At 49.7% G+C, this 21,415-nt stretch overlaps 1 pseudogene; it reads left to right on the top strand.

Annotated features, from left to right (window-relative positions):
* Nucleotides 1–8,336: 8,336 nt before the first annotated feature.
* LOC100955854 lies at nt 8,337–17,489 on the top strand (annotated as a pseudogene).
* Nucleotides 17,490–21,415: the final 3,926 nt, after the last annotated feature.

The following is a 21,415-nucleotide window of genomic DNA, read 5'->3' as shown; positions in this document are numbered from 1 at the left end:
TGGAGAAGTGATTAAGTCCTGAGGGTTAGTGGCTTATAAAAGGTCGTGAGGGAACTAGCTTAGGCCCTTTTTTCTCTGCCACTTTTCTGCCGTGTGGAGACACAGCATTTGTCCCCTCTGGCTAGTGCAGCAACAAGATGTCACCTTGGAAGCAGAAACCAGGCATTCACCAGACACTGAAATTGCTGATGCTGTCATCCTGGACTTCCAGAACTATGGGAAATAAATTTCTGTTCTTTATAAAGTATCTGGTCTCAGGTATTTTGTTACAGCACCACAAGAGGACCGAGCCAGAATTTTTTTTTTTTTTGAGGCATTTTCACTTTGTTGCCCTCAGTAGAGTACTATGGCATCACAGCTCACAGCAACCTCAAACTCTTGGGCTTAAGGCTGGTCTCAAACTCATGAGCTCAGGCAATCCACCCGCCTTGGTGTCCCAGAGTGCTAGGAATACAGGCGGAAGCCACTGTGCCTGGCCCCAAGACAGAAATCTTAATGCCATCTCAACGTCCCTCTGCCCCATGTCCTATTGCTCACAGGTGCTGGGATTAGGATGTGGACTTCTTTAGGGGCCATTCTTCTGCCTACCACAATGGGTGACCAGAGACAGGAGATTGTTTTTTGAGCAGAGAGGAGATGATGGAACCCAGATAAGCCCAGAGCAGATACAAACAGGAGGGGTGGGCAAGGAAAGACAAACAGCTGGGCCTGGTTCAGAGACACCGGCTGAATAAATGTGCCCTGCTTGGGAAGTGTTGGTGTGTTTCCTGTGTGCACTGTCTGTATATCTGCATGTGTGTGCGTGCGCGTATCAGTCTTTCCCAGAGTGAAATATGAGCAGGGCTTTGAAGGGCAGGGCAGGGCAGTGAGCTGAGCTCCCCTGCTCTGTCCACACCAAGTGGGACCTCCACTTTGGCTGGAGGCAAGTCCTGCTCTTTCCAGGCCCCATCTCTGCGCAGGGGAGTAGCTGCACACCCACACAGGGCTGAGTGCTTCAGCAGGGATGGAAGTGGAGGTGGAAGTGAAGCTCCTCCCCACACTGGGTCTGGTTTCTATGGCTTTGGGCACCCACCTAGGGCTCACCCAAAAGAAAGTGTCAGAGAATAGGATCATGGTTCCCCACACAACGGACAGAACAAAGAGCTCTTTGTTGAGCACAGTAATAGGCCCCCTCCTACCTGGGCCTCCAGAAAGCACCTGAGCCATATATGCAGCTAGGGTCCTCTCCAGATTCCCCCACCCCACCTCCTGCCACAGGAAGCAGGAATAGCACAAGGCAGAGTTCACCTGCCCAAGATGAGCATGCCCCACAGCCAGGGAAAACCAGAGTGCAGTAATAACTACCTGACCAGGCTTCCTGAAGATTCGCGGAGATACCGAGGCCCAGACTGGTTACAGAGCTGGGTAGGGTAGACCTGGGGTGGAACCTCTTCCATTTCTGCTGCCCTTCTCAGTGGAGTAACAAAATAACAGGAAACAGCTGGGTACATGGATGCTGGGAGGTTGGGTGAATGGATGGGGAAATAGACACAGAGAGTGAGGGAGGGAGGAAAGGAGGGAAGGAACAGTGGGTGGATGGATGGATGCGTGGGCACTCACCTAAAAGGTTCTGAGCAGAGTCGGGGCATGCACTACACTGTTTCCTCTTGGAACTAAACATGCCAGTGTTACAGCTGGGAAGGAGGCCATGAATATTCATTAATTCAAGACAATGTAGAAGATAAGGGGTGGTCTGGAGTGTGGCCTCAGGAGTTAGGCTGCCTGAATTCAAATGCCTATTCCAAGACTTCCTAGCTGTGTGACCTTGGGAAAGTTACCAGACCTCCCTGAGGAGTCTCAATTACCTCATTTTAAAAATGGGGATAATAAGAATACCAACTCATGGGTGTTTGTGCAGATTAAATGAGATTATTTAGGTAAACTGCTTAACATTGTGCTTGGTGGCTAGAAGGAACTAAAATCAATATTATGATTATAAATACCTATTAATTCCATGATTGCTTATCATGCACTTTTCTTTATTGATAATGGTGAGACAACAGCAACCATGCCCCAGTACCCCCATCTTACTCAGTGTAAAGGCCGAGGACCTTGCACTGGTCCCCAGGGCCTGGTGTCATGATCTCACACCATCTTCTACCTCTCCTGCTCTCGTCCCCTCTGCTCTTGCCACACTGTGCCTCAAACGTGCCAGGCACACTCTTGCCCAGACCCTTGGCACCTGCTCCCTGCCAGGCTCTTCCCCCAGACAGCCTCCGGGTTCACTCCCTCCTCTCCTTCAAATCTTTGTTTAAATGTCCCCTTCTCAGAGAACTCTTACCTCATCCATCCCGGGCATCCAGTCTCCCTTCCCTGCCGTACTCCTCCATGTACTAACTCACCATGCTCTTGACCTAATCATCTTCTTTACTGCCTGTTTCCTGTAGCAGAATCTCAGATCCACGAGGATGGTGACTTATGTTTCTTCTGTTCCCCAGTGCTAGGATGGTGCCCGAGAGTAGGCACTCAATAAACAATTGTTGAGAGATAACTGATATATTATTAGGATATTCCAGGCTTTGCTGCCCATGTCCCAAATCTCAGAGACTGACGTTGAAAAGAGACATATGTCCAAATGGAGGTATAAACAGTTATCACAGAAACCTAAGAGGAGGCTCAGCAACTATCGCTCAGTGGTGCCAGCCACATACACCAGAGCTGGCGGGTTTGAACCCAGCCCAGGCCCGCCAAATAACAATGACGACTACAACCAAAAAAAAAGCCAGGCATTGTGGTGGGTGCCTGTGGCCCCAGCTACTTGGGAGACTGAGGCAAGAGAATCACTTGTGCCCAAGAGTTTGAGGTTGCTGTGAGCTGTGACGCCATGACATTCTACCGAGGGCAGCATAATGAGACTCTGCCTCAAAAAAAAGGAAAGAAAAGAAACCTAAGGGTACATCATGGAGGAGGTAGCCTTTGCCCTGAGGGTGATGTTGTAGGCTGTGACTGACATTGGCCAAGGCCCTGCAGAGAAGAGGAAGGCTGTGAGGACCTGTAGCACAGGAATCCTTGCAATAGGCCAGCTCCTATTTTAGGAAAAGAGCTGAGGAAGGTGCAGGTAATGGCAGAGTCACAAGCGAGCTTTTTGCATAAAATGTAGGAAAGGGTGCCCGGTCAGAGGCAAACCTGGAGAGTCTTACCCCAGTGGGACAGGCAGACCCCAGAGCAGTGCAACTTGCCTTCCCATCAGATCTGCCAGCAGGACAGCTGCCCTGCACCTGATGAGGCAGGATGCTTCCTGCCTGCCCACACTTTGGAAACTTCAAGGTCTCAGCTCATGCTGGAGCTACAGTGAGGCAGAAAGTCATCTGGGGTGGGTGAAGCCCTTCACTGTAGATCAGAGGTCCCTAACCTTTGTGGCACGAGGGAACGGTTTCATGGAAGACAATTTTTCTATAGACTTGAGCCAGAGGATGAAGGGGGGTTTGATTTCAGGAAGATTCGAGTGCGTTACATCTCTGCCTCAGATCATCAGGTACTAGATTCTCATAAGCAGCGTGCAACCTGGATACCTCACATATGCAGTTGCCAGTAGGGTCCCCCCTCATATGAGAACCTAAGGCTGCGGCCTATGTGAGAGGAAGCAGAGCGCAGGGAAGCTTCACTCCCCCACTGCTCACCTACTACTCAGCAGCTTGGTTCCCAATAGGCCACAGACCAGTACCACCAGTTCTTGGCCTGGATGTTGGGACCACAGCCTAGAGGAGTCACACCTCTAAGCAGGCCCACCACCCATCCTGTGTGCAAGATGCTGACCTTGCAGGTGGGGAACAGGGAGCCTGCTAGAGCAGGGCCTGACTCCACTCAGCCGCCACTGACCTGAGCTTGACAGGGGCTGCAGGAAGGAGCAGTCTTGATGCTGGAGTTGGAGGGGGCCCCCAAGTTCAGAACACAACTCTGCTGCTTAGATGTGCTGGGCAATGCCTTGAAGATCTCTGAGCCTCACTTTTCTCACCTGGGAGAACAACTGGCCCAGGTGGGCCAATCTAGGGGGTGGAATTGGTATTCAGAAAAACTGGGGGTGATTGAGGACTTGGGGGCTCCAGGTGCTATTCTGGGGCAATCATATGAGTCTATGAACATGGAAAAGCAGAGAAAGCTGATTTGCAGGGAGAGAAGGAAGAAGCTGGGAAAGGCCAGGGAGGTGAGGCAGGTTATTGATCGCTCTTCCCAGGCCAGACTTGCCACATTTCCCAGCCTGGGTTCTCTGAGACTCCCTACATCCTCATAATACATTCTCCTCTTTTTTCTCAATCTGCTTGGAAACAACTGCAGTTCGTGGTACAGAGCACTCACTCTTTCACAAAGGGCCCTCGCCCTTTCCTCCCCTGGCCCTGGGACTGACCAGGACCAGTGACATTCTAGGGATCCCAGGTCCATGAGATTAGAAACTTACCAGCTTCTGATTTTGCATTCTTTGGGGAAGCCAGCTGCCACACATGTAAAAAGGGTCACGTCTCTAAAACTTGCATACTGACAGTAAGCCTCATCTCAATCACTTGGAGAGGCCCTGTGGAGAGATGCCCAGCCCAGCCCTAGCTGGTGCAGTCATCCCAGCCCAGACTCTAGGCAAGTGAATGAAGAAGGCTTCTTGAATGTTCCAGCCCCAGCAGACAATCCATGGAGCTATTCCCATCAAGCCCTTCTCAAATTGCAGAAGCATAAGCCAATAAATAGTTGCCATTGTTACCACTATGTGTTATGCTGCAATAAATGACTGATACAAACTGTAGTCAAAGGAGCTGTAATCCTCGCTAGGCTCAGCTCCTGAGTCAGACAGAGATAGTTCCAATAGTGAGGGGTATCCGGGTAGGGGGAGAGCCCGTGAAGTGAGAATCCCAACCTGGTCTCTGATTGGCTGTGTGACTGTCATTCTATGAATCAGAAATGCCTTCCACACTTGCTGCACCCCAGCCGGCTCCCATGAGCTCCTTGCCTGGACTAGCTGGTGATTGGGAACCTCACAGAGCAATCTGCCCAGAGCCATGCTACCCTTCTCCTTCATTAGCAGTGTCTTTACTAAACAGCTAATTCATTCAATGAGAATTTCTCTATAGGTGGCCAGTAGCCATATGAATATATGCCCAACTTTATGGGTAATCAGGGAAATGCGAGTTAAAAGCAAGAATAAGATTCACCTTCCTGCTTATCAGACTGGCAAAATGAAGACTGATAATAACTGCTTCAGAGATAGGACATAGTGGAGGTCTCAGATGCTGGGAAGCAAGCAATTTGCAGGGTAGTTTAGCAGCCTACCCTGTATTTTTTATTGAAATACCAAAGTAAGTATTGCCTTCAATTCATCAGTTCCACTTTTGAGGTTATGCCCTAGAGACATATTTACACATGTTACAGATAGGCGTGTGCAAAAATTATCTCTGCAGCAGAGTATAAAATTGTGAAACTCTGGAAATGTACCACGCCTCCACTAATAAGGATGGGAAGCCATTAACATACATGATACATTATGCCACGTTTATGCTCCGACGTAGAAGACACAGGGAAATGATGCATGGCACAAAAGTGCTGGCACTGAGAGCTCTCTAAGACCCATTGTTAAGTGAACAGAGCATCTGCATAGTGTGACATTTGTGAATACACCCTCACAATAAAATGGAAATACAAAAATTCAAATGTAAACCCAACATTTAATGTATGGAAAGAAACTCGGAAAACTGATAAAAAGTGTTCCCCAGGGAGGTGGCTAGTATTGGGAAGGAAAAGGCTGTTTGTCTCCCTTGTTTTTATTTTTAATAATGATAATGTATTTGTGGATTTCTTACGTTATTGAAATAATTTTTGAAGTAAATATTTATGAGTGTCTACAGAGCTTCCAAGTAAGGGGGCAGCAGAGAAGACTCAGGTTGGGGAGAGAGCAAAGGTTGGAGAGGGAGCCTCAGACTGGGGGGCTGTGGGCACAGGATCCAGAGATTATTGAGGTGGGAATGGTCAGGGAAGGAGGGACTGCACCTCTCCCAAAATGCTGGTGGGACCTGGGTGGCTGTCCTAGTCCAGGCTGGACCTACCCATGGGTGTGGGTAACCTTGGAGAGCTTGCCCTGGGCCCTGCTGTCCCATGCTCTGATTGCTTGGATGACCTGCTTGCTCTGCGCAAGAGGCCAGAACACAGGATAGCAGAGAAGTGCAGGATTTGATAGGTCGCCATTGCTCAAGCCTCAGGACCACACACACACACACACACACACACAATATACCCCTTCTCCTGACTCCCAGGAAGATTTCACACACATCCTCACAACCCCTTATTGGTTTATCTGTTCATTCCCATGCTCCTTATGGCATCCATCCATTTTCCAGCCATCCATTCACTCATCCAATAATAACTGAGAACTCACTGTGTGCCTATGGGCCTCCACACTACCTCAGCCACAGCCCTCCTGTACAAGCCCAGGTCACTATAGAGCAGTGGTTCTCAACCTTCCTAATGCCCCAGCCCTTTAATACAGTTCCTGTGGGTAGCAACCCACAGCTTGAGAACCTGCTATAGAGGGAAGAGCCCTAAGAGTTTACCTTGTCCAAACCACACCCATTGTATGGATAAGAGCAGGGTCATGGCTTACCCAGAGCTTCACAGAAGGCAGAGCCATATCCAGGGCTAGGAAGGAGCCAGCACCACCCCCAGCACTATCCATAGTCTACCTGAATTTTCCCTTCACTCTGCAACTCAGACCCACACTGTATCTGCATGCACAGAGAGCTAAAAAAGCTTGGATTCAACAAATGATAAATAAATGAATGCATGCATGATGAGTAAGTAAAAAAAAAAAAAAAAAGGCAATGCTGGATTTCTCATCAGACAGAAAGGAGAAGGCAGGCAGAAATTTTCTCCAGGGACGTAGAGATTTCTGACCTGCTCTCCAGGCTGAAGCTTCAGTGATACCATCCACATGGGGAGCAGGAAGGTCTGGGTGGCCCAGGGTATGTTTGTACTTTAATTTTAGATGTTCACTGGATCAGAGTGTGAGACTGTGCCTGCTGGGCAGGCCCTAGGCAGTGTTGGTCCAGGAGACAGACTCTGACCTAGGAGCCAGTGTGAGGCACTAGTTCTCAGACTCAAGCGAGCTTCGCGATAATCTAGAGGACTTTTAACACCCACAGATTGCAGCCCCTATCCCCAGGATGTCTGATTCAGTGAATCTGGGGAGGGCTCAAGAGTGTATATTCCCAAGTTCCTTGGTGATGGCGACACTGCTGACCTGGGACAGTGGGGTCCTCAGTCCAGGCTGCACACCAGTCTCCGGAGAGCTGGGGAAGCATCCTGTGCTCAGCTGCATCCTTGACCAATTGCCCAGAATCTCTGGAGAAGAGACTCAGGCAGCAGAGCTTCTTAAGTTTCGCATAAAGGAGAAGGATCAATGTTCTTTGTTTTTATTATTGTCAATCAATCGTGAGCCAATACTTAAGAGAAATACAACAAAAGTAGATTTCTAGAAAAAGTGAAATGAACCATAAAGATCTGCAAAATACAGGTTCATATTTCTTTTATCAGGTTCAGCAAGCATAAAACTACTCCATCGCGTGCCATAAAAGTTTCTAAACATTTACTTCCGATTTCTGTATTTATTGCAGATGCAGTAGTTTACAAACTAGTAGCATCCATGGACGCCATCCCACACTTTGGGACGCCCTAAGCTAGACCAGCCTCGCCCTACCTTCCCTTCCCCCGGGAGTAATCAATTGCCCCTCTCTGTATATCCACAGTCCTCAGATCTGAATGGGCATAAAATGCTCCTTGCTGTGTCTGTGAGGTTTGTCTTTATAAGGGGCAGAGCTGAGGGATGTTCTGAAACATTTTAAAAACATGACAATGGGGGAAACCACTAGAAGCAGGCTTGCTGAGAGGGCACTGCTTTCTTGCAGTTAGATTCCTAGTTGAGAAACCAGTAATTCTGAGTTGTGGTTTTAAATCTACCACTAACTAGCAAAGAGGCAAATAATATTTCTTCGGGTGTCATTTTCTGTCCCTAGAAACTGAGTAGAAAGGTGTCTCTGATTTCCACAGTGTCATCACCATGGTTCTAATGATTTAGAAATGTATCAGTCAACATTGGCCAGTACAGAAATCATGGTCAGACCTCAGAAAGAATCCCCTGGTTAACGAGTCACATGGCTCAGAGGTCTGTTTATTAAACTGATGGCTGCTGTTCTTCCCTCGCAGGGAATCTTGGCATCTCAATGCCAAATTCGCCAACTTGAACTGTGATTTCTTTTTCCAAAGGCAGTCTATTGACTCTTTAACTTTCAAATCTATAATCTGTCACAGCTGTGGATGGAGACATGAACCTGGAGAAGCAGGGTAGCCTCCCCACTGAGGTGTTTCAGTCCCAGCTTCAAAAGAGACTTGCTGTAGGAGCCAAAGCAAGCCCTTCCCCACTCTGGGTCTCAGTTTCTACATCTTAAATGAGAATTACACTAGATGTTCTCTAAAGTAACTTGTAAAGCTCTCTATTTTGCTTACAGCACTGGTTTTCCAGCTGTTGCTAGACTTTCATCACAAAGCAAACACCTGTAAACTTTCAATATCACTTCTGCTCCTGACCATCAGCAGCAGGGTGACCAGGGTGACCTCCTCCATCCCAGCCACATTTTCCCACTTACAGCCCCATGGCAGCAACCAGTCTTTTGGTTAAGGGTATATGACGGGCCAGACACTGATCTAACCACTGGGCATTATTAACACATGCAGTCCCCAGCTATCGGGCAAGGCAGGTACTGTGACAGGTGCCATTATCAGATCCACTTATCACCACTGAGGTGTCATCAGAATTATGACCCAGAGAAGGGAAATCACTTGCCCAAGGTCACATAGCTAGAATGCGCCAGACAGAATTCTCACCAAGTGATCTGGTTTCGATCAATTCCTATTAAGCCCCTACTATGTGCATGTGATCCAAGACACTGCACAGAATCAGTATTTGGGGGCACTTGTGACAGTATTTATGCTCTGTTCAAAACTAATTTCCCCTTCTTCCTGAGAAGCTGGGGGAAACCGGGACAATATGAAGTCCCTTTGTCTACATTCAGTACACCCCCCAAGGCAGACACCAGCAGAGTGTGCAGGGGGATGCGGTTCTCCACCCAAATACCTGCCTTTGTTGCTGAATCAATGGCTCTCATGCTCAGTGTGAGAGAATTGTGTTTCCTAAAGAAAGAAAAAGCTTTTGAGTGAAATTTCACTGCCCCTTTTACAAACAGCTTCCCAGGAAAAGCAGCAGGGAGGGGGGTGGTTGATGCCCAGATGGGTTCTGAAACTTAGCAGGAGGATTGGGGGTGCAGGGGTGGGGGGGGCATAATGTTCGCATTTCATAGCGCACTCTAGGAAAGCAAGGGTGGTATTTCTAAGGGCCTGAGGCCTTGGGTGGCCCTCCCCAAGAAGGGCACCAAAGCATGGAGTTAAGAGCATGGACTCTTGACCCAGACTCCTGGGTCAACTCCCAGGTCTGCTGTCTATCATAGCTTTGTGACCTGGGCCCATTGCCTCAGCTCTCAGCAATGCAGTTTCCTCCTTCCTAAAACACAGTAGGGAAAACAGTAAGGTTCTGTTGGGGATGTAAATCTGTGCAGTATGTCTAAAAGGGTTAGAATTATGCCTAGCAGGGCGGCGCCTGTGGCTCAGCGGTGGGGTGCCGGCCCCAAGGGTGGCAGGTTCGAACCTGGCCCCAACCAAACTGCAACAAAAATTGTCTGGGCGTTGTGGCGGGCACCTGTGGTCCCAGGTACTTAGGAGGTTGAGGCAAGAGAATCACCTAAGCCCAGGAGTTGGAGGTTGCTGTGAGCTGTGATGCCACAGCACTCTACTAAGGGCGATAGAGTGAGACTCTGTCTCTAGAAAAAAAAAAAAGAAGAAGAAGAAGAATTATGCCTACCAGGCACCAAGGCTACATGTGCTTTAGCTGTTTCTGGAAATGTAGAAATCAAGGGTATGGTGTGGGCTAAGAACAGCATCACAATGGCCTTCCCAAGGCACAAAGCAACAGGAAAGGCTTTCCTTCTCTCCTTCTCTCCTTCTCTCCAGCACCCAAGCATTTCCACCCTTCAGTTCTCCCAGCATCCTTCACCAATTGTCCCAGCCCCATGACCTCCCTCTTGTCCCTGCTCCCAGGCCTCCTGAACACTCTCATATTTTCCAGCTCATCCCCCAACCTGGGCTGTTCCCTGACTGTGAGTGAGTCAGCCCCCCAACCTAGATTTGTTTCCTCGGCTTCTCCTCCCACCCCTCTATGTCATCCACCTAAGTCAGTCTGGGTCACCTCTTCCCTCCACCCTGTCCTCCCTGAGCAGAGCTGGGCCCACAGAAGGAACCGAAGGAAGGACTCACTCCTTATGGACTGAATTCCTGGAGTGAGGTGCTGGCTTCAGCTCCTCCTCAGAGCAGTGCAGAGTGGGACCTCTGCCAGCCCTGGAAGTGCCGGTGTCTTCTTTCCACGCCCACCAGGACTCTGCAGAAGCTGCACATTGTTCTGATCTGACATGGAAGAGATCTCCCAGTGTCCCCTCTCCCACCACCCCCTGGGGGATTGTGCGTGTGAAAGAGTGAGGGACCCCAGGCCCCAGACTCTGAATTAACTCAGGGACCTCACTACCCCTGCAGCCCTCAGCCTCTGAGTCCCCACCTGGAGACCGGAGACCCTGGGGCTATGCACTGGGGTGAGGGAAGGACCAGGCCTGGCTCAGGAGGCCCGTGGCCTCCTCTCTGACAGCCCTGCTTATACGCCAGCCTAATGCATCCTAAAGAAAGCCCCAGCCTGTTCCCCTGTCCCGAGGGAAGAGAAACTTCCCACAGAGCAAGCTATAGCCAACTTTCCTCTGCTAAGGGCCAATTTCTACATGTTTAAAGAAAAATTTTCTGACTATTAAAAAGTAATATATCCTTGCAAAATTTTGGGAAATACTAAAAAGCCCAAAAGAACTAAGAAAGAAGTCATGGATACTCCCATGACTCAGAGCTAACCATTTCTACCAATGGGGTTCTATCCTATCTGATAGTCATATAGAGATGCATGAGCTTCAGATACGTCCAGTGGAAGGAGTTGAGCACCTGCTCCTACCCCTAACTGGCTGCAGCAAGTTCCCTAGGAGATTCCCAGGGAACCTAAAGCCAAGGCCATACCTGGAGTTCAGACACACACCTATGAGGTAAACAGGCATGGTACTGTACTGTGTCATGGTTAATGCCATGTGCCAGCTTGCCAAGACTGTTGTGCCCATCTTTGCTCAACACCCCTTAAGATGTTGCTATGAAGATATTTTTTAGATGAGATTAACATTTACGTCAGTAGGTTTTGAGTAAAGCAGATGATCCTCCATAATGTGGGTGGGCCTTGTCTGCTCTGCTGAAGGCCTTAAAAACAAAGACAGCTTTTCCCAAAGGAGTTCACCGTCAAGACTACTGCATGGAAGCCTGCCTGAGCTTCCAGCCTGCCTGGCCTGCCTGGCAGATCTCCAACTCAAACTACAACATCAATTTACCTGACTTTCTAGTCTGCTAGCCTACCCTGTACATTTCGGACTTACTAGCCTCTACAATCGTGTGCATCAATTCCTTAAAATTAATCTACCTATCTATGGATATAGATATGGAAATAGATACATTTCTTACTGGCTCTGTTTCCCTGGATAGCCCTGACAAACACAGTTTGGTGAAAGCCCAGTGGCTTGGAGAGACTCACAGCAGGCCAGAGTTCAGAAGAAAAGTGTGGCCTGACTGTGGCTATTATCTGGACCCTCTCATTGCTGCCTCTCTGGTGGCCTGTGGGCACACATATCCACTGCAGGAGCTATCCCATTAAACACAGCCTGCAGCACTCCACACCTGAGCAACCCTGCCATGAAGCCCCCAACAGAGGAAAACCAGGGGGAAGGAGCAAGAAGATGGCCAGGGCTTCAGTGGCCTGTGCAGTGGCCAGTCTTTTTTCCCCTGTGCAGGGGTGAGTGGAGGTGAGCCCTACAGAGACGTGGCCAGAGGCAGCAGGTCTGGTGCAGCCAGTGAGTTGTAGAACGGCTTGGACCCAGTGAGGTAGATCATCCCTCCAGCGGGAGCAGCGGCGCCCCAGCTCCGTGGCTGGGAGCTTGGGGAACCCACGTGCGGGTCTATGCAGCCACGGAGGAAATGGGGAAGCTGGCCTCTGATCCGAGGGGACCATGAGAACACGGGCTGCCCAGAATACATATGCAACTGGGGAGGTCACTCAACTTCCCCTGGGAGGCAACTGAACCTCCCCTGGGAGGCAGGCTAGCGTGCTGGCAGCAATTTGAGTTAAATCTCAAAGGACAGCTGTCACCACATGGTGAGAGACCCTATGAGGGAAGCCGAGGAGACGCAGCCCTGAGACTCAGTCCTCACTCACAGGAACACGGCTTCCCTCCTCTCCATGGGGCATAGAGTGGGTGCTGCGTCCTGTCTCCAGCCTTCCTTTGTGCTTCAGTCAGCTAAAGGTCTCTTTCTTTCTCACTTATTTCTAGTCTTCAGCGCTGTTGATGGCTTTTATATATCTTGGGAGGGTGGGTGGGGTGAACCAGGAGGGGCTGGCTGCAGCTGTCATACCTCTGTGTGTCCTGATTTGTATTTCTCAGGGCCATATCTTCTTCCAGGAGTAAATGAGGGCCATAGACAAAGGGAGATCACAGTGCAAGGAAGCGGGTCCCACTCCTCATCACTGATGGGCTTGGGTCAAGGGAGCAAAGCAGAGCTGCCACCCACAGTGGGCTGTGATGATGAGCAGAGTGGGACAGAGCCCAGAGAATCCAAACTCTTCTAGCCTTTTCCATGACCTGGGTTATGTAAGGCGGCTCAACCTTGGAGATGATTCTTACATATCCCCATTTGACATGAGAAGCTTGAGGCCCAGAGGGCAAAGCCCTTTTTTCAAAGGCTCATAGCTGGTAAGTTGTGCACCAGGACTAGAATCCTCCCTCCCAGTCCGGGCTCAGGCCAAGTGAACCAGGCAGAGGACAAACCTTGCAGGCCACTGGCCCCTTGCCCATACTTCCCCAGCTGCCAGGAGAGCACTCAGAAGTTGCTGCGGCATCTGATGCTGTTTCCTTTGGCTTCCTCCTTTGTCCTCCCATGGCCCAGGCGAGGCCAGCTGTTCTGGACATAGGTGACTTCATTAGAATGGGCTACCTCCCTGCCTGCCCAGTCTCACACTGCTGGCTCATGGGCTTGTCCCCACATTTGGCCAGATGTGGCCCCAGCTGCCTTGATACTGCCCTGTGCCCACTGAAGGGCTTAGTCCAGGCCCTGCCAGCCACACTGACCACTCATCGTTTATCGACCTGCTGACACAGGCTCCTGCCCTCTGGGGAACACCAGACTTGAGACTCCACAGGTCACCCTGCCACAGAGCAGCCTGGCTGAGAACAGAAGGCAAGGACATGTGTGTTTGGTTCACCTCACTTTGCAGGTAGAAAGGGGAAGAACAGAGAGGTGGCCGAGCACCCAAAAAAGAAGCCCTCTAGCTTCAGGTGCCAAGCATAACTGAGTCTTGGTTTCTCTGTCTGTAAAATAGGCATGTGAATTTGAGGAACTGTTGGGGTCCCTTTAGCTTTGACATTCTCTAGAGAGCAGCATCAGGACTAGGACTCAGACTACCACCCCTTCCTCTCTGCGGAGCCTCCTGACTGGTCTTCCTGCCTCTCATGTGCCCCAGCCAAGCCATTCTCCACATTGTCCTTCCTATCTCCCTGTTGTCACTCCACAACTAAAACCTCCACTGGCCACCTTACCCATCCCATATAGCCCTGGGCCTGAGCACTGCCAACTGCTCTGGCTTATCTGGTAGTCCCACTGACCTCTTACATGTTTACATGGATGGAGCTGGAACATATTCTTCTTAGCAAAGTATCTCAAGAATGGAAGAAAAAGTATCCAATGTACTCAGTCTTACTATGAAACCAATTTATAGCTTTCATATGAAAGCTATAACCCAATTATAGCCCAAGAAGAAGGGTTAGGGGAGAGGGAGGGGATGGAAGAGGGGGAAGTGGGTGGAGGGAGATTAATTGGTGGGACCACACCTATGGTGCATCTTACAAAGGTACATGTGAAATTTACTAGGTGTAGAATATAAATGTCTTAACACAATAACTAAGAAAATGCTGTGAAGGCTATGTTGATCAGTTTGATGAAAGCATTTCAAATTGTATGTAAAACCAGCACATTATACCCCATGATTGCATTAATGTACACAATAATGATTCAATTAAAAAAGAAAAAAGAACTGAATGCTCTCACTTCCCAAAGTCCATAGGCCAGTCCATGCATCCCAGTGCTCCCAGTGTGATGGTGTTAGGCAATCTGGCCTTTGAGGGGTGATTAGGCAGGAGGGCAGAACCCCTTGTGAAGGGATTAATGCCCTTATAAGAAGAAACAGGAGAGTGTGCTCTCTCTCCACAGTGTGAAGATCCAAGGAAAAAACAGCCATTTGCCAACCAAGAAGAGCATCCTTATCTGATACAGGCTCTGCTGGCATTGATCTTGGACTTCTCAGCCTCTAGAACTATGAGCAATAAATTTCTCTTGTTAAAGCTACCCAGTCTTGGGTATCCTGTTTTAGCAGCCCAAACTGGCTAAAAATATCCCTGTGCCCACCCACCCATCATAGATTCCACCCCTGCAAGCCACTTGCAGGGCAGGAGCCTGCCTATTCTATCCCCCATCCCCACACTTCCACCCCATCCAGTCCATCTCAATGCAACCCTCACCCTGCCTTCCCTGACCCTACTGGCTGTGTGGGTAGGGTTAGAGATACCATATTCACTCCTCCTTATGGCCCTTGCCTGTGCTGGGACAAGCACTATGTCTTCTCTCTCTGTCCCCTGAACTTGACAGTTGCTCAACAAATAAAATAATACAAAATTCAAACTAAAGATGTTCTTCTGCCTTCCATCCCAGTGCTCTTACGGAAAGCAGTCCAGGAAAGCCCAGCCAGGTGAAAGCACCTGAGTCTGCCCATTGTGCAATGGCAGAGGGGAGCTCCAACCCCTGTTCCCAAACACTCACCCCTTGCCTTGAGACTCCCAAGGTCCTCCCCATTCATCTGTTCTCTTGACATTTGAGACCGTACTGTCTTCCAGGTACCCATGGTCATACTTTGTACAGAGACTTGCACACAGTAGGTCTTCAGTGTTTGCTGAGTTTGAAATGAAAAAAACAAAATAACAATAATGGTACTCACCCACATTTCTTTGCAGCGGGTGTCCATACACATTCTCTCTTGATCCTCACAATGGCCATCCATGGAAGGTATTATTTTTGTTTTATAGGTAGGAGAACAGAGGGGAAAAGGGAATGAGAGATTCCTCACAGGGTCCACAGCAGCCGCTGGGGCAGGGGTAGGATGGGACAGGGTGCAGGCAGCAACAGGGCCTACAGAGCAGAGCCCAGAGGTCAGCACAGGCCACTCCTGCCCAAGGCCAGCATAGGTGGGTTTCAGCCCAGCCTAGCCCATGGCACCTGCCCCTGGGAGGATCCTGCTCATGGGGCACGGGGGACATGGGGGACAGCTGTGAAACCACAGATATGACAACCAGAGCCAGGCCTGAGCACCACTCGGCACGGGAGCCTGCGCTATTCTGGAACATACAAGCCCCACAGCTGTTTCCAGGCACAAACCTTCTTAAGCAGGGTAAAAACTCTGCCAGAGCTGACTCAATCTCTAGTCATCAAAAAGGACTTGCTGTTCTTTAGAGACCATTGACAACAGAACTGGTTAGAATGCTCAGCCCTGGCCTTCCTGAACAAGGATTTCGAAGGAAAATGAGAGAGAGAAAGATCAAAGTCATACCTCATGGCCATGAGAAAAATAAATAAATAAAAATAAATGAGCAAAATCAATGCCTGTTTGTTCAACAATGCTGTAAAACCATGTTCTAAAATTGCATAGCAAAAGGAGAGTCTGCCATCTGCGGCTAAATTGGTGTGACCACAGCTAAAATAAGGAGATAGCCTCACAGACCTGGCCACAAGGTGTGTGTGGGGGTAGGAGAGGAGCTCCCCCTGCGTGACTATAGACTTCTCATCTACTGCGGCTCTGGGTCTGAGCAGTCTCAGTCTCAGACAGGGATGGGGTCAGTGTGGTAGCCCTGCCAGCAGGGCAGGGGTCTGCCCAATGTCCCTTCTTCATATAGGTCCGCCTTCCCTCTGACTCGTCTCCGGACAGAGAGGACCATCTTGCATCTTCCCTAGACTACTGTACTAGCCCACTCTGCCTCCTTAGCTCCAGATTTGCCCCCTCCAACCCAAATCACCCTACTGCCCAAGCAAGCCTTCTATTATAGAATGCTGACCCTCCCCTGCTCAGACAGACATGCCCCTAAATCCTCCACCCCTCCAAAGTCACCCTTTCCTGTTAAAGCTATATGCAATGACCCAAGCACCCCTGTCTCACTGGATCCACAGAAAGTCTGGGCTCTCCCTAACAGTGCTAGTGCTGAAACAAGGGGATGGTTTGTCTTACATTTTCCTGGGCACTTTTTCCTCTGAATTTTATTCTTGTCTGATTCCTGATTCCTTCTGTGTCGGTCAGAATTTCTTGCATAGGAAGCAACAGAAACAGACATTAAACTAGCTTGGGCATAAGGGTAGATTACTGGAAAGCTCCCTTGCTGGAGGCAGAGGCAGGGCTGGCTTCAGGGCCACTGGGGCCAGAGCCTTGCAGGTTGCCAGGCTGTCTTTCCTCTCTCTTGGCTCCCTTCTGTGTGGAAGTTCATGCCCTCGCTTCAGCTCTCCATGAAGCAGCAGCCCTTGGTCTCTCTCAGTCTCCACAAGAGAGGAACGAGCTCTCTGTCTTTGGAGCAAAGTTTAAAAATGATTGAGTAATTTCAGATCAGCCATCCATTCCTACACCAACCTACTGTGGTCAGCATGGTGGGACCCTCTCATTTGTCCAGCCTGGCCAATTGTACTGGGCTAGTCCACAATGGCCAGCAGCTAACCAGACCCCAGGCATGGGGAGGAGCAGAGCATGTACTCCCAAGAGGGCAAAACTGGTTCCTGGGAGGCAGAATAATTTTAGATATGACAATGGTCTCTGGCCTTTCAAAGTACCAAGTGCATAATAGATATATAAGTTTATCTGTGGTATTGGGGTCAAAAGGCTGGCAGGCCGGCTGTTGCAGCATCAGGCTGGTGGCTGGATAGTATTCAAAAATGGCATTACAATGCTGCAGGATTCAATAAGCTGGGGTTAAGGCGAGATGATACAATACGTGAGGGCGAAGATATGAAAAGAAGTGATAAGAAGGCTTCCCGAGAACCTTTACAATGTCAGGATGTTTCGCATTAAGAGAGCACTGGACCTGACAGTGAGTCAGCAGATCTTTCCCAAATAACAACGGACAATATATGAAGAGGATAAATTCTACCTTGAACCATACCCAGAAGAGGTTACTCAGGAAAGAGAAGAGAGAGAAAAATGGGCAAAGAAATAATCACATAGTTGGAATCTATGGATGCCACTGTCATCAAAGTATTTTTATGAAGATGGTTAGACCTTAAACATAAAATTAAGAATTATTTCATCTGCAGATGTATTACTTTAAATAAATATCTATAATAATAATAAAATAATTTATCTGTGGTATTAAACTTTCCTGGCAGGAGGGAACACAGTTAGGAAAACAAGTTTCTAAAAAGGCTCCTTGTGGGAGTGATAATAAGTTTAAAAAAAAAAAAAGGAAAAAACTGAGTGACACTGGCATAGAGGACAGAGCATTTCTCAGATAGACAGGAGCATTCTGGGATAAAACAAAGGACTATCCAGCCCAGCCTCCCACCTCCTGCACACACAAGCCCAGGGCCTCCTCATTCCCCAAACCCTACTGGCACAGACTGTTGTGTGTTGTAGATTTTTCCTGAACATAGAGAATAGCACCGAATAATGCCAGCCCCATTATTAACATTCATTGAGTTCACCACCACAGGGAAGCGCTTCCAGAGCATCCTTCCTTCACCCTGGCCTGTGCCCACAGCCCTTGTCCTCTCTTCTCACCCCTCCTCCTCTCTAGAGGCCAGATCCTAGCCCTCCTTCAAGCTCAATCAGGTAATTTCCCTGGCTTTCCTTTACGGAGGTGGGTCTCTTTCCACCTACCTCTCTTCTAGGTCACATTGAGTTTGTTTTTCATCACCAAAAAGAGCCATGAAGTCATTTTCAAAACCAAAAAGTCTCCTCTCCCAAAACTCAACAATGACAATGTTCTTGTTAACCTACTCAGATTATATTTGTAGGCAGGGTTTGTTCTACCACCAGCAGCCTCAGAAAATGAACGGCTGTCCGGAGGAAACCACAAAATTGTTTGTTTCTTACTGTTGTTTGTTTGTTGTTGACATATTCCATCCTAAGGGATCAAGTTTAGATTTCTGTGACCATTTAGGTTCCTTTAGCAGGAGCTCCTCAGAGGGAAGATGAAGATTCCCGTGTAGTGATGTGTACTGGAAACACTCCCAGGAGAGACTGGTAAGAAAGGGGCGAGGCAGGACAGAAAACAGAACCAGTCCCAGGAAGGCACTTGAGTTCATCCCACTTCCAAGCAAAGGAGCACCCATCAGTCAGTGCTAAGGATACCCATGGGGAATGTGGAAGGTGCAGATTCCTGGGTACTGTGCAAAAAGTGGTTCTAGTTGCTGAAAGGCAGTTTTAAGAAAGTTCCAGGTTAGGGGAAGGGATCTATTTAGAAGCAGAAGGAAAGTCAGGGGAAGGGCATTGCTATGAACTGCATGTCCCCCCAAAATTTATATCTTAAAGCCTTTCCCCTCTATGTGATGGTATCTGCATGGGGTATTTGGATGCCTTTGGGTGTAATGAAGGTTAGATAAGGTGATGTACAGGGAGTCCCCATGATGGGATTAGTGCCCTTATGAGAAGGAGAAACAGTCAGCCTCAGAGCCTGCAGGGGCCTGGGAAGGAGAGGGAGGGGGAACCCGTGAGATCCATGCCTAGTGGCTGCTGAGAGTGAGACCTAGCACAGGTGCTGGGCCAGCTCTGGGAGTGGAGGGGGACTTCCCGTGGGCAGTGCTACCTTGAAGGCTATAACAGAGGAGGTATCCTATCTCTCTGCTGCATGAGGACACAGCAAAAAGGCAACCATCTGCAACCATCCAGAATGAGGGCCCTTACCAGAACCTGACCATGCCAACCCTGTTCTTTGACTTCCCAGCCTCTGGAACAGGGAGAAGTAAGTGTGTGTGTGTGTGTGTGTGTGTGTGAAATTTGGCCACAGCAGCCCAAACTCACTGAGACAGGCACCCAGAACACCCTACCCAGGGAGGAGTTAGGGCTGAGCACCACAGATCCTCCCAAAGCTACAGAGACTCCAGCTTCCCTCCAGCCTGTCCCCTCCCCACCAGGTCCCACCTGAGCCATCCTACACTTGCCCAGCTCCCTGCTTCTGCTCAGGAAGCTCCCTCAGTCTGTTATATCCTTCAAGGTAGCACTGCCCACAGGAAGTCCCCCTCCACTCCCGGAGCTGCCCCAGCACCTGTGCTAGGTCTCACTCCCAGCAGTCACTAGGCATGGATCTCACAGTTCCCCCTCCCTCTCCTTCCCAGACCCCTGTAGGCTCTGAGACTGACGGCAGAGCACAGCCTGTGTCTGGTCATGGAGATGCTCCCGCTGAAGGGGTGCTGAAGAGAACTGTCCCAGCAACTCTTCCTGCCCTCTCAAAGTCCAGCTGAGCTCCATACCCACTGTACAGAACCCCACCCCCACCCCCACCCCCCAGCCAAGCCTAACTGGCCAGGTCCAGTTAGGGATTTGGGATAGGGTTTTTACCCTGCCTTCTTCAAATAAATGAGGAAATCTGGTCAATTCCATCTCAGCTTTCCCTATAAAGGTTCTCCTGAAGCACCGTGACTCAGTTCTGTAAAAGAGAAGGGGAAGGAAAGACACGGAGGGGAAGACTGGGGCACATATAGACACTCATCCACATGAGATAATTAGAAAATGGTCCACATGGGGCTTCAGATTCAGGCCTATGAGATTTCAAAGAGGGAGATGGGAGCTGGAGTAGCCAGGAAGGCTACCTGGAAGAAGAGGCTGGGGGGAAGGGCCCTGAAGGTCAGAAAAGTGTCCCGGGCTGGAAGACTAGAGGGAGCACAGGGCGTCTGAGTTTCTGCAGTCAGACTGAGATCTCCAAGGCCTCTGCACACCCTGTCTGCACCTCTAGGAAAAGGTCTGGTGCCCCACTTAATCACATTCCTCAAATGCTTTCCCCTCCAATCCTAACAACAGGACTGCAACTGCAGCTTAAGCTTCTCTCACCCCAGCCCACCTGTCAAAACAGATCCTGAGGCTGCTTCTGCAGCTGCCTGACCTGGCCCAGGTTGGGCTTGTCCCCACAAGAGCAGTGACACTCAGCCCTGCCTGACATCAGGATCCCTGGCCCAGTCACTGTAGTTCTGCAGACACCTGTATCCCATCCCATCTGCGTGACCAGAATCTCTGGTGAGCCTGGCACTGCCATGTTATCAGTTGTGAAGTTTAGGTTTTGTTTTCAGCATTTTATTGGATATAATTTCAAATGTACAGAAAAGTTGGAAGAATGATCCAAAGCATATCCACATACGTTTTTTTCCAGATTTACCAGCAATTTACATTTTGCCCTATTTGCTCTATTGTTCTAGCTATGTATTTATATGAGGGTATTTCTGAACCACTTAAAAATAATTTAGAAACATGCTGCCCCTTTAACCCTAAATGTGTATTTTCTGAGAACAAGAACACTCTCACCTACCCATAGTCCAGTATCACTCGCATTTACCAGCATCCGCATTTGCATGAGTCCTGCTGGGAGGCTTCAGTGCCTGTTAAAATCTCCCCAGATAAGTGTTGGGCTGGGCTGTGCTGGTCCAGGAGACCTGGGGCAGGGTCCACAGCCGGAGGCCCCCTCCTCTCTTTCTCACTTCTCTCTCTCCCACCTGGGGAGCCACAGGAAAGCTGTGGGCAGATAGAAGGCTTTAACCCTTTGGCTGCAGGCTGGAGACAGAGCTTGGCCCCTTGGCTGCCAGGGCACAGGCAGCTGCCCAGCACAGGCTATAAATAACCAGGAGGCGGCGGGCTATGGGGCGGTGCCACTGCCCTGGGGGAGGCTGGTGGAGAATACCCCCGGCCCAGGGCCTCCCCTAGGCCTCCCCTTGCAGGGGAGGGTCAGGCCAGGTAGGACCACTGCACAGGGCCACAAGCTCTGTCCTTATCCTGTACCTGCTGCTGTCATGTGGGGTCCCTCAGGGCCCTCAGGCCTCCTCCTCCGCCTCTGCGGGCTCTGCCTCCTCCCACCACTGCTCCAAGTAAGTGCTGAGTGTAGGAGTTATGGGGTGGGGGGACCTGGAGCTGGGACTTCTGTGCTCTCTTGGCTGCTAC

Source organism: Otolemur garnettii, unplaced genomic scaffold, assembly GCF_000181295.1.
Source record: "Otolemur garnettii isolate 467f Iridium unplaced genomic scaffold, OtoGar3 scaffold00028, whole genome shotgun sequence".
Taxonomy (NCBI): domain Eukaryota; kingdom Metazoa; phylum Chordata; class Mammalia; order Primates; family Galagidae; genus Otolemur; species Otolemur garnettii.
This window is presented reverse-complemented; position numbering and strand designations above follow the sequence as displayed.